The 13690-nt window shown below is 36.2% G+C and overlaps 1 long non-coding RNA gene across 1 annotated transcript; it reads left to right on the plus strand.

Moving 5' to 3' along the window:
• The first annotated feature begins 1867 nt into the window (after positions 1-1867).
• LOC115924259 lies at positions 1868-13583 on the plus strand. Its single transcript, XR_004064241.1, has 2 exons — positions 1868-1924; positions 13100-13583. It is a non-coding gene; the product is annotated as an uncharacterized LOC115924259 (long non-coding RNA).
• Positions 13584-13690: the final 107 nt, after the last annotated feature.

The following is a 13690-nucleotide window of genomic DNA, read 5'->3' on the forward strand; positions in this document are numbered from 1 at the left end:
AAAAGGTAGGGCAAGCTTGTGTTTTCTACTTGAATTTTCCCCCTCCAGGTTGTGTTACGTATTTTCCTGTCAGTGTCAAGATTCACATCTAAATATGGAGGACTGTTTTATGTTTAGTATTGTGTGCAACTAGACCTGTATTGTATGGCACCTTAATTTTCAAACACTCGTCATGGTTTTCTGTGTTGACTTGAAGCAAGTATTCACCTCTTGAGGGCGTACATAATAATTTATAAATGTTATGTGAGAGACATCTTGCGGCATGGTACACTTTTAGGTTCTTAATTAATCTGATCGAGTAGAGGGCTGATAAATTACAGCTTTATGAAGTTATATATATTTCATTGTTCTGCTGATAGAAAGCATGGATGAACCTTAGTTATCACATTGTGACGGTGCCTAGGCCAAACCGTACCGTATACCCCCCCCCCCAAAAAAAAATGTGCTCTTACCCCCCCCCCCCCCCCCCCACCCCCGGTTATTCAGCGGCTGGCTGAGTCGTTGCGAAATTTCCCCGCTCATTCAGCGGCTGGCTGGATTTGGCACTTAATATTTTCTCTCTAAAAAAAATCTCCCTCCAAGCAGTTTCCCAAAGTTGACAGCCCTGCCTAAGGGGATCTAGTGCTACCGGGGGCATCCTGATTGGGGGGGGGGGGGGGGGGGTGGAGAGTGTGCACTTGATGTGTGCCCACTATAGTGCTTGATCCGTCATTGTAATTGTCGCCTGATTCGGATTTAGTTTAATTTCGTATTTATGTGAATGCATGTGTCAATAATACAACTATATTCCGCGAATCCAACAAATAGAAAATATATTTAATATAACATGTAATTGTTTTGTTTTCTGTTTTCTGTTTTTTGTTTTTTGTTTTAATTGTCAAATTATAAGAAATATATCTTTTTAATCCGGTACACTCTCACGACTTGTATATCATAAACGGGTAGTGGTCTAGTTGTCGCCTTTCTCGTCCTTTCCTCCTTTTCATGTCCCTTTCTTTATTTTCGCGTTTACAAGAGCCCTTCCCTTTCTTTTAAAGTTGGGCTTCTACAGTCATTATTTAAAAGATATGAAAGCAAACTCAAGATGGTTTTGAATACAAAAGTCTAACGCTCGTCTTTAAGGCACTCCACAATACTGCACCTGAGTACCTGAAAGATCTCCTCACCATAAAGTAATCTCATTACTCACTCCGTTCTTCTGCCTCTCAGGCCATCCTAGAAGTCCCCAGAACCCGAACCACCAACTATGGGGACCGTGCATGTTGCACTAGTCATCTGGAACAAGCTGCCAAGTGCCATTCGAAACATTCAATGCCTAGAATTTTTTCGAAACATGATAAAACGGTTTTAACTCAGAGTTACTATATTATGCTGTTAACATTCTGGAGAGAGATTTGTGTATTTTGTTTTGTATAGCGCCTTGAGTAAGTTATTAGATAAGTGAGCTTTATAAATATTTATTATTATATTATTATTAATAATATCATAGTAAATGTACCTGAAACTTGAAAACTAAACACTGGTCACAAGTCACACTAATAGGTAAGAAGTATTGTGAAAATATATAGCATTTGGGTGCAAACGCAACGGGGTCCAGCCTACGCCCACGGAAAAAAGTAGGCCTTTTTCTTATATAACCTCTCACAATTTTTACTCCCCTAATTAGTATCCTTCCTCTAAAGTTTGAGATTCAGACAGAAGCTTTTGGTCTGTAATCTATGAAATTAAAGAAAAGCTGTTCAAATTCATTTTTTTAAAAGGTGGTTATTTAGCTAAACATCATACTGTAGGTATAAAAGCATTCAAATCTATAGTATAGGTTACATCTGAGATTCGCGAAATTTTCTGTTTTCCTTTTCGATTGGACGTTTTGACGACACACTTGCCAATTTTTGTCATCAAGAAAACATCGAACTGCGTACCGGTAAGTTATTTTCTATTTTGTTGTAATTCTAATGTAATTTGAAGAGAGATAACAAATGATCCCTTATTTGACTATGTTTGAGGATACTAAGACTATGAGCAATGATGAGAATGATTAGAGTGAGTGGGGCTGTGCTGTGCCTGTTTGCTGGCAGTCTAACATAGTCCGACGTGCTGCATTTTTTGTTGTAAATGTTTGAGCAGTTGCAAATTTTTGGCATAAACCAAAATCGGCGCTTGTTCAGAAACCTATCCAAAATTTGAACCGTAACTCCGGCGTAGAGATACCCTATTGAAACATACCCAAAATGAAGTAAATATTTATTAAATGTCCAAATAAAGATCATGAGTTAAAAGTCGTTGTGTTTACCTGTTTCGTGTCAATTTTCTTGTTATTTATGAGTATTTTTCAGATAAACGTCTATAACTTTCTGTCAAGTGATAATCACTGATTCTTGTACTTACCTTTGACTTGTTTCTTGTCTGTTATGGTCATTTAGTAGATGAATTACTTGAATTCTGAACACTTTTTCAGTAACGCAAAAAGTCCAGCCCGTGTATAGTCCCACACACGTATTTGTAATTGTACACCTTGCGCGCACTATAACTCTTTACACCACTTGTCTGCTGTCGAAGATCCTAATTGATATTTTAATCGACAAGTGATGTCTCGTTCTAAAAATACAAAAGAAAAAATAGTTTTGTGTGCTTTTTTAATCAATAAGTGATGTCTCGTTCTAAACTTAGTGGTTGAGCGCTCATATCTTTGAGGGAAAAAATTGCAACCTGAACCAAAAAAATATGGAAAAAGTCCTGATTTTTGTGTGTGTGTGACATACGGTAGGTGTGCGATGTGGACCGAGTTTTTTTAAGGAAACATGAATGTTGGATAGGGAAGTTTTATAAATAAAAATCAAAATTTGTTAGGAATGTACGTATCTTTTAATTCAGGTTTTGTAACTTGTAACTTGTCTTGGAATGTCAATCAGCCAGTTTCATTGATCATGAGGTCAAACTCTTTCTTGGAAGCTGGTACAGTACTATGTATTTGATTGGTTGATAGGAGAAAAGAGATGGAATCTCTTTGATAGGAGTGCATGTGAGGAATTCCTTTGCATAAAAGTTATTTGCGTCATTAAAGGGATAGTCGAGTTCTGTTGTAGAGGGCGCTACACAATATAATTTTTTTTGTGAGAAAAATGCAAAACTGAGTGTTAAATTTGAAAAAATATATACAGTTTAAATGACAGAATCATCTTTGTTTGATCAAAATCGGTTCAGAGACGGCTGAATTATCCATAAATATAACGATTTCTAATTGTGTACCACCACAAATATTATATAATTTGACCTAATTTGAACCAGTGGTTGAAAGCCGTTGGAAAAACAAAATAGCGACTTTTATGTTGTATTTCAGCCAATGCCGATGTTGGCTTTTATGTTGGCTTTTTCTTGTTGGTTATATTACCCTCAACCAGCTGGCCCATGTATTGTTATTATTAATTAGTTAATGGTCACCATATTTTTTTGAAAGTGGAGCTGAATTGGTATGATCATATTGGCTAAATTTCACACATTTTGGGGTCTAAAATTACCTTCATAGCAATTTTAGGTCCTAAATGGGCACTAGAAATGTCATAGATAAGAATAAGAGCAATAACCATGTACTTTGAAGGCAGTTGCGATCCCTTTAAATTTGCATTATTAATGCATAATCAATAAAATATCCTTATTTTATTTTCCTCAATACAGAAGAAAAGTTAAAGTCATAGTGAATTCACAGTGATATCTACTGAACATAGTGAAAAGTGAGACTGTTTGGCCCACACATAAGAAAGACTGAGCTGAAATGATTGTTGCATTCTATAAGGTTGCAACCGTCTTTCGGCCATTGTTGAGGTAGAAAGATCTGTAGTATGATGGTTTGAAAATGTTGAATTATTTAAATCTAAGATTCTGCAGATTCATGCACCCAGATTAATTTTATCTCGGATTGAAATAGAATTGATAGAAAATCTTGTCTTTCATGAAATGTACATAATTTTTTTAAAGTTAAAAATAGTAATGAAGTTTGTCTTTGAAACTGTATACTGCCCTCTTGTGCTTTTAACTTATCATACATTCTCCTTGCACTGTTCAGTGGGTGTTGGTACGTAGTTTTTATAACTGACTTTTAAGTTGCTTTTCCCCTTGGTTTTTGTCCCTTGTGAATAGATACCATTCTATGTCAGGCCAATGAAAACATTTTGTTTGTTTGTGTTCATTTGTTGTTTGCTTGTTCCTTTAACATTTGTTGTTTGTTTATTCATTTATTTATTTTATTGTTATTATTTTAACTATTTAAAAAACATAACTGTCAGTTGCTGGCTGTATGCATGTTTGTTGTGTATTAAACCTTTAAGGTTTAATTTAAGCTTCATCAATGCTGTTACACATGTATCTCTAACCCTTGTATTGCCAAGGCCCTGTTTCATAAAACTTGTTATCAATAACAAGTTACAATAAATGTTATAAGCTGATGAAATCCTTACAGTCGATTGGCTATGAACCGATTTGTCATAGATCTGTGGCAGTTGTTCTTGATAACAAGTTTGTTACAAGAAACATATTAGTGACTTTACTACTTTATTCTATTTGTGTTGATTGGTTGATAATGATTGATTAATGTGTTAGATTTGTGGTGATTATCTTCACCTTTAGGTAATCTTAAAACTGTTGAGTTATCAACACCTCCTCACAATGCATTCAGTTAATCCTGCCTACCTAGTCAACATGTTGTTGCATAATATTGATTCAGGTGTTTAGGGGTACTGATGCAGCTCTTGTTTCTGTGGTTTTCGAGATGAAGGGAACACTATGGGTGCATTTATTGACCAGTTTTTTGCCTAGAATCAGTATTTTCAAATGTATTTCAGTCAAATTTTTAAGGTGATAAACGCAAAGCCTTTTTCAAATGTCTTTAGATATGGGCATTTACGCCGAAAAAAGTGTGTTTTGAATGTGACATACAGCCAGAACCACGTTTCTGAGACGTAATAAACGCAAAGCTGTTTTGAACCCCACATACAAATCGTACCTTCCCAGGCTAATTTCCGGTTCGGCCCGCCATGTGCTGTGTCATATGTTGTTGTACAAGCATGTGTGTGCATCCATCTAGTTGACCTCCGAGAAACTGTCTGCTTCCCGGGTCAAACGGCGCAAAGCAGCTGGGCAGAGACAAGGCCTTTATTTTGAATCGTGAAGAGACAATAAACGTGACGTCCCGCAAAACACGTTTGTATAGTGGGGTTCGATATATCTAGTGGCAAGACACAATAAACGCACCCTATGAGAGATACAAGTGTGCATTCTTATTGATTGCCTGCACATTTTTATGTTTCTCTGATTGGAAAAGCAAATTGGAACACGTCGCCATCAGTTGGACTTCTTGATTTTCAAGATATATAGAGTCTGTAACTAATCTGATCTGAGGGTAAACTTCAATGATGTCAAAAGAATTGGTAGATAACAAATTTCTTTGAAATAGATTAGTTGGCAAGGAAATCCAGGTTCGTTTAAGGGAGTTAAATTAATGGAAGAAAAGTAGTCAAAGTAAAATAGAGAGAGTGAGGGAGAGAGAGAGAGAGTGAGAGAGAGAGAAAGAGAGAGAGAGAGAGAGAGAGAAAGAGAGAGGGAGGGGAAGGGGGGGGGGAGAGGAAGATCAAATAATAAAATAAAAAAATTAAACGTCATGGACAAACTAATAGGAATAAAATGGTGTAAAAAAGGGTTTGAGAAATGATGATACGTGAAAGGGTTGTATTTTTTTTAAAGGGAAAGTCCACCCCCAAAATAAGTTTGTTTCGATAGAGGCAGAATAATAAGAAAATCAGGTGAGTGAAAGTTTGAGCAAATTCTGAATGAAAATAAGAAAGTTATGAATTATTGAAGTTGTGATCAATCAAATACAAATTGGCAACTCTGTGACTTATCATACGAGCTCTCCTTCATTTGCTTTGTGCATAATATTCCATAAAATCATGTTTTCTTCGTTATTGATGACGGAATATATATTTGTTCCTTGCAGGGGAGTATAGAAACATATTTGCAATTATTATATTTAGGGTGCATGTATGGTTGAAATTTTTCTTGAGGGAAAATGAAAATTTTAGATTTTTTTAGTACTGAGCAAATGGAAGTTGAGCTCGCATGATACGTCATAGAGTTGCCAATTTGTGTTTGATTGATCACAACTTCAAAAATCCTAACTTCCTTATTTTTAATCGGAATTTGCTCAAACTTTCACTGACTTGTTTCTCTCATTTTTCTACTCCTATTAAAACTAACTTAATTTCAGGGTGGACTTCCCCTTTAAATGACAGACGAGAATGGAAAACAGGAAAATTTGTGAAATTAGATTAAGAGGGAAAAAAGCGACAATATTGTGTGGTTAATCTTTCCTTTTAGTCTATTTTTAAGAAAGGAGACTTTAAATTACAATGTTAAGATAAATACTAATCATACCTCAATTTGAGAAGGAAAAAATAAAGATTGACTTTTATTGCATGTGGTGTTTTGACAGTCATGAATCTTTGTTCCTGACAGGTGGCTTGAAGTTTGACACTTATATTTTCTTGGCAATTCTCTTGATTTAAAAAAAGAAAAAAAAAAGAATTTGAACAGCCCACTCCATGTTTTGGTCCGAATCCCCCCTATGTGTGTTGGTGTCTGTATTGTACATTCTAGAAATTACAAATAAGTCTCACACATTTTGCATCATTCTAATTTCCCATAATATGGTGATAATTTAAGATGTCTTATCAATTGTCCTTATAGTCAATTATGGACAATTGATGTAAGTTATAAAGTTTTAATTGAGGGAGGTGAAATGGTAGAAATGGTAGTGGTTCTTTTTAAAGATTTTTAAAAGTTTTTAAGCAGAAGTTTGGCCATTTGATGGTGTGTAGACATTTAAAATAGATCAATAATCATTAATGGTCATTTGAGGTTAGAGCTGTAAGGAAACTTGATTCCTCAATGGGTCATTAGAAGGCTGAAACACCATTCAAAATCAGGAAATGATAGATGAAAAAACTGAATAGTCTCAATTTCAGAACTCACAGTACATTGTTTACCTTTTCTCTCCATTCACATGCAAGTTGAATGATAAAACTCCACATTTTAGCAACTTAATATGTTTTGTAATATTACCAAACTATCAATGTATATAATACATGAAGTTCTGGATTGGAGACTGATTATCTATAATTCAGACAAGACAGAATAAAATACTCCATTGACCAGTTTTAGTGAAACAATATGTTTTTTTATAATAATTTTAAGTGTATTGCTTCAAATCAGAGTACATAAAAAACAGTTTGTGATGAACATTTACATCAATATAACAAAAACATAGTTATGAATGGTACATTATAAAATGTAGCATACAGAATATAGCAAAAATAACAGTGATAATAATTAACAATATTACACATTTGTTATGATTTGCCATTTCAACGTATGTTTCAGCATTTTTCCTAGTCTTGTGGCAATAACCCTTTTCCACTATTTCTAAACAATACACCTGTATGTCGCTCATAGGGCTTCTTCAAGTAATTTTCAACGTATTAATGCTGCACATTTTTATTATTAATGCTACATCAACATATCTGTTTGGAGCCAGAAGGATGTTAACTCAGACAGGTTCAACATCCTTTTGGCTCCAAACAGACGACATTATGTTGATGTACCACTGCCTTTTCATCTTATGATCTTATTCTTTTTGCTTATTTAAATTCAATTAAAAAAACAGTGTTGATCTTTAACTACCAATGAAGGATACACCTATTTTTTTTTTAGAAGAGAAGAAGGAACACCTTTGTTGTTGGGAGGGGGGAGGGGAGTGTTTTTTACTTAATATTTTCTAAATATAGCAGAAATTATTGCTGAGAGCGTGAGCTAATAATCACTCTCTATGCGTGCTGTGTACCAATTCCTTTGTATGATGATAATACTTATAGTAACAGAGAAGTTACAAAAAACCTTCTATCTATAATATTTCTTTCTGATTCATCTATGGATCTTATCTCTGTGTGTAAAATAAATAACCCCAGATACTTGGAATCAGACTACACTCTTGGAGGAAATCAACATCATACGATCAGAAGGAAAAAGGCAATAGATAAAAAAAAAGTGTTCGGCAAAAAGAAAGAAACGGAAACTGGGGACTCTTGTCAATGAGTTTAACAGATATGGAAGATGTGTAGGCTGATAAAGAAGTATTTTATTTTACCAAGGAAGAATTTTAGTTTCCTCATAAAGTAATTGCCGGGCCGTTATAGATCCCTTTTGTTGTTTAATTACCAACAAGCGTCTCTTGACATCTTTTTCCTTTCTATTTCTCTGTTGTTTTAGAGAAATGCGGACAAGGCTTGTTGTAAAGTTACATATGTTTTCGTCTTCACTTTAAACAAAAAAACTGTTTTTGTTACTAAATATACCTGCCTGTCTGCCTGAATATAGGTAAATGTACTACATGTATATGAGTGTGACTGACATCAGTTATATGTTACCAATTTACATTTCAACTAATTGAGTACATTTCTATGGTGGCCCTGAAGGGACATCGCGAATAGACTAAATCGTGAAAAATATGCGATAAAATTCACGATATCGTCAATTTTATCGCATATTTTTCACGAAGAAATTCACGAAATTGACGATTTCGTGAACTTTATCGTGAACTTTTCACGATGAAATTGACGATATCGTGAATTTTATCGTGAAAAGTTCACGATATAAAGTTCACGATATCGTCAATTTTATCGTGTACTCTATCGTGTACTCTATCGTGTACTCTCCTGACGGGCGCTTCGTAAACAAAACCAGCCCTAGCTGGGGGAGACAGAAAGAAGGAAAAAAGGGAAAGGGAAAGAGAAGATAAAAGGAAAGAAAGAATAATAAGAAGAAAAGAGGGAAACGGGGGGGGGGGGGGGGGGGGCGAAGGGCTCTTGCCTCCTCCTCACTCCCCCCCCCCCTCCCCGCCAAAAAATAAATCAGAGAGAGAGAGAGAAGGGAAAGGGAAAGGGAAAGAGAAGATAAAAGGAAAGAAAGAAGAGGAAGAAGAAGAAAAGAGGAAAACGGGGGAAGGGCGAAGGACTCTTGCCCCCCCCCCCCCCCGCCAAAAAATAAATCAGAGAGAGAGAGAGAAGGGAAAGGGAAAGGGAAAGAGAAGATAAAAGGAAAGAAAGAAGAGGAAGAAGAAGAAAAGAGGGAAACGGGGGCAAAGGGCTTTTGCCTCGTCCCCCCGCCCCCGCCAAAAAATAAATAAGAGAGAGAGAGAAGGAAAGGGAAAGAGAAGAAAGAAAGAGAAAAACGAAAAAAAAAGGGAGAATAGGAAAGAAAGGAAAAGAAAGAAAAGAAAGGAGGCAAGAGCCCTTCGCCCCTGTTTCCCTCTTTTCTTATTCTTTTTCCTCTTCTTTCTTTCCTTTTATATTTTCTTTCCCTCTCCCTTCTCTTTCCCTTTATGGCGGGAGGGGGAGGGGGAGGTAAGAGCCTTTCGCCCTTCCCCCGTTTCCCTCTTTCCGTCTTCTTCTTCTTTCTTTCCTTTTATATTTTCTTTCCCTTTCCCTTTCCCTTCTCTCTATCTCTCTCTCTCTCTCTCCTATTTATTTGTTGGCGCGGGAGGGGGGGGGGGGGGGGAGGAGGCAAGAGCCCCTCTTTTTTTTCTTATTCTTCTTCCTTTCCTTTTTTATTCTCTTTCCCTTTCCCTTCTCTCTCTCTCTCTCTCTCTTATTTATTTTTTGGGGCGGGGGATGCAAGAGCCCTTCGCCCCCGTTTCCCTCTTTTCTTCTTCTTCTTCCTCTTCTTTCTTTCCTTTTATCTTCTCTTTCCCTTTCCCTTTCCCTTCTCTCTCTATCTCTTATTTATTTTTTTGGCGGGGGGTGGGGAGGGAGGAGGCAAGAGCCCTTCGCCCTTCCCCCGTTTCCCTCTTTCCTTCTTATTCCTCTTCTTTCTTTCCTTCTTATTCCTCTTCTTTCTTTCCTTTTATATTTTCTTTCCCTTTCCCTTCTCTCTCTTATTTATTTTTGGTAGGGGGGGGGGAGGAGGCAAGAGCCCTTCGCCCTTCCCCTGTTTCCCTCTTATTCCTCTTCTTTCTTTCCCTTTCCCTTCTCTCTCTCTCTCTCTCTCTTATTTATTTTTTTGGCGGGGGGGGGGGGGTAAGAGCCTTTCGCCCTTCCCCCGTTTCCCTCTTTCCTTCTTCCTCTTCTTTCTTTCCTTTTATATTTTCTTTCCCTTTCCCTTTCCCTTCTCTCTCTCCTTATTTATTTTTTGGCGGGTGGGGGGGGGGGGGGAGTGAGGAGGAGGCAAGAGCCCTTCGTCCCCCCCCCCCCGTTTCCCTCTTTTCTTCTTATTATTCTTTCTTTCCTTTTATCTTCTCTTTCCCTTTCCCTTTTTTCCTTCTCTCTGTCTCCCCCAGCTAGGGCTGGTTTTGTTTACGAAGCGCCCGTCAGGAGAGTACACGATAGAGTACACGATAAAATTGACGATATCGTGAACTTTTCACGATAAAATTCACGATATCGTCAATTTCATCGTGAAAAGTTCACGATAAAGTTCACGATATCGTCAATTTCGTGAATTTCTTCGTGAAAAATATGCGATAAAATTGACGATATCGTGAATTTTATCGCATATTTTTCACGATTTAGTCTATTCGCGATGTCCCTTCAGGGCCACCATACATTTCTGTTGATCTGCAAGTCATAAGAAAAAACTGCTTGGTTATCAAAATAGATACAGTGTTATGGATGGAAGATAAGTTGATGTCAATTCATCTATGTGACTAAACAGTTTTAATTTCCTGACCCGACCCAAGGGTTACAAACCCATCGCATTCAGCCATCTCCTTTGGAAAAAAACAAAGCTTAGATCATGATTCATTACATGGGCATGATGATGATAATATATTTTGTCCTATGATGCGGTTTCTTGTTCTTTCTTTGCTTTTTTTATTGTCTACCTGAAGGTGAATCCGGGTTCAGCGACAGAAGACCAAGGTTTTACTTTGTTGAAAAGAGAGAAATTATTTACATCTTATGTACTTGATAATAAGGATAAATTGTCTGCTCAAAAATATTTTGTATGTCTGACAAGAGCAGGCATTGCAGGAATTTGTTTTAATTACCATTTGATGATTCTGTAGATTTCAGTCATTGGATTAACTAATATCGGTACTCCAAATTCTGCAATTATCTACTGTTCTTAAGTAGTATCTTATCTATGTGAAGTATGTAGTATCTTATCTCTAATTGAACAATTTTAATAGTTTTTTCTTCTCCATAAATCTTCTTCATATAATTTTCTTTGTCTTTTCTATAAATCCTCTTCATATAATTGGTTTTTTCTCTATAAAGCCTCTCCATATAATTTGTTTTTTCTTCATTTTTTCTTCCTGTTCTCATCACAAGCCACTTCACATTGAACAAAACACTTCTTACTTGTTTAGATTTGAGTGTAATGATTTGCTTCACTTGGAGGGTATGAAATGAATGATTATCACTTTCAGAATTGATGGATAAGCATTGTAGTAGACCTTTGAAAAGGAAAGTACAGGAAATTGACCCAATTCAATTCCTGTTTACACCCTATCTCGCTAGTTTCATTTTATACGGTTTGGAGTGTTTTTGTGACTCAATAGTGTAAATGATGAAACTGTATGGGTCTGTTCATGTAAACCTGCAAGTCAAAATACATTGTTACTTGTGTCAGCATTTAATTCTTTATCAGACTGATTTTGATAGATATCACTTGGTGATACAATTTTAGAAAACTAAAAAAGAACTTCATTTTCTTATCTATCAAAAGTATCAAGATCTATTAAACTAACTTTTAGGAGCATTATATGTTTTTATCTTGTAAAAATATAGTGAAAGAATATAAATAGAATTCAGAATACAGGTACATGTAGCTGCAGTATTAGATGATAATGCAGATAGATGGTATACACATTAGTGTAAAATTGTGAACAAACTTTAAAGTCTTCTTTGTAATATATTTTATCTATGAAATCATCATCATCAGCCCTGCTAGCTACTAAAAAGGGATTCTGGCCATTTTACAAGGACTTGTCGCCTATACAAGGGACAGTGTGAATACATCTTCTGTATGAGCAATATGGGTGTGTTTACACAGTTCAGTCCTTATCACAAAGCTAAATAAAAGTCTGAACACTTCCCTCTGTATATAACTTGCTTATAACACAATCAAGGTGGACATGTTATGTCACCTATTTGCCTTTCCAAATGTATGAAGAGCTTTAGCAAATTGACTGGATTAATCATCAAAGTAGATGGAGCGGTTTGCCGTCATTAAAGCAATGAATAATGAGAAGAATGAATGAATGCTGCTGTGTGGTGAGATATCTATCTCTTTCTGTCTTGTGCTAGATGTCTCTACATCTGGATTCTTACTTATATTGTGTCTTGAGTACTAGGGCTACACATATTCATTAGTGGTATGTGAATGATAGATAGATCAGTGAACTGGATTTGATGGTAGATTTCTAGTCTGAATGTTTGTTACAGAGGTATGTTCAATTTTGTATCACTATGGATATTTATAGTGTACATATCATTTCTTTTCATGTTATTGCAAAGCCAGTGGGGAACCAATGGAACATGTTTTTGCTACACATTTCCAATAAAAATGTATTGCAATATGCTTTCAAACCATTGTTTTGTAACCATTTTAAAGTTGAACCATATGAAGTAGATTAAAAAACATGTATGTTGTTAATAGATTTTGTTTAATTTTTATCATGTTTTTTAATTATTCATTTAATGAAATATGCAAAAAAGGTGTTTATAATCGGATCCTCATATGATTGTAGTGACCAATAATTTTTTTTTTTTTAAACTGTAAGTAAATGCTGTCAATTTACATGAAAAATTGTCATATGAAATGTCTCGGATGTTGACACTTTCCATTTCTTTTAAAGGAATTGATTCATCTAAAGATATTTGTGATTTAATCAGGAGCTACATTATTGATCAAAAGAAATACAGTGTAGAAATCATTGAATCTCTCTCTCTCTCTCTCTCTCTCTCTCTCTCTCTCGCTCTCTCGCTCTCTCTCCCTCTCTCTCTCGCTCTCTCTCTCTCTCTCTCTCTCTCTCTCTCTGTCTATCTCTTTTCAGGTTCCAGAAAGTGGACATAAAGAAGGAATGTCCTGACATGCCACAAGTTCTCCTTAAATCATGATGAACACATAGGAGATGCATGCAAGCTACTTAAAACCTTAATGGCATAATGGAACAGTGATGAATGTTGAGGCAACCATCAACAAACAAATCGTCTTCAGCTAGCCAACCAAACACAGACAAGCGCATAAATTCAGTGCGGTCTGAGAGTGGGAGCTGTAGTAGGATCCGCATACATGTAAAGAAGGGCTTGAATTGAATGGGATGTGGTGTAGACGTGAATTGGACAATCCTAGAAAGGTGCTTACATCATATTGAGAGATTTAAATAAAAGAAGGGATATTTGCTTTTCTGTAGAAGATCACAGCCCTACGCTTTCTCATTTCTGATGCCTGTGTGGTTTGCTGGAGAAAGGAAAATAGTTGCAGAGCTAGCAATGTAATATTTGGTAGAGACCATTGGAGGGAACGTTGCCCTGACCTCATAAATTGTTGGATTTTAGAAGAACTGGCCTGGCAGAATATGCTGAACAGTTGGTGTTTTGAACTGAGTTGAAGGACAGAGAGCTGGAGAAGGACAGAGAGAAGG

This window comes from Strongylocentrotus purpuratus, unplaced genomic scaffold (genome assembly GCF_000002235.5).
Source record: "Strongylocentrotus purpuratus isolate Spur 01 unplaced genomic scaffold, Spur_5.0 spur5_scaffold_15, whole genome shotgun sequence".
In the NCBI taxonomy this organism is placed as follows: domain Eukaryota; kingdom Metazoa; phylum Echinodermata; class Echinoidea; order Camarodonta; family Strongylocentrotidae; genus Strongylocentrotus; species Strongylocentrotus purpuratus.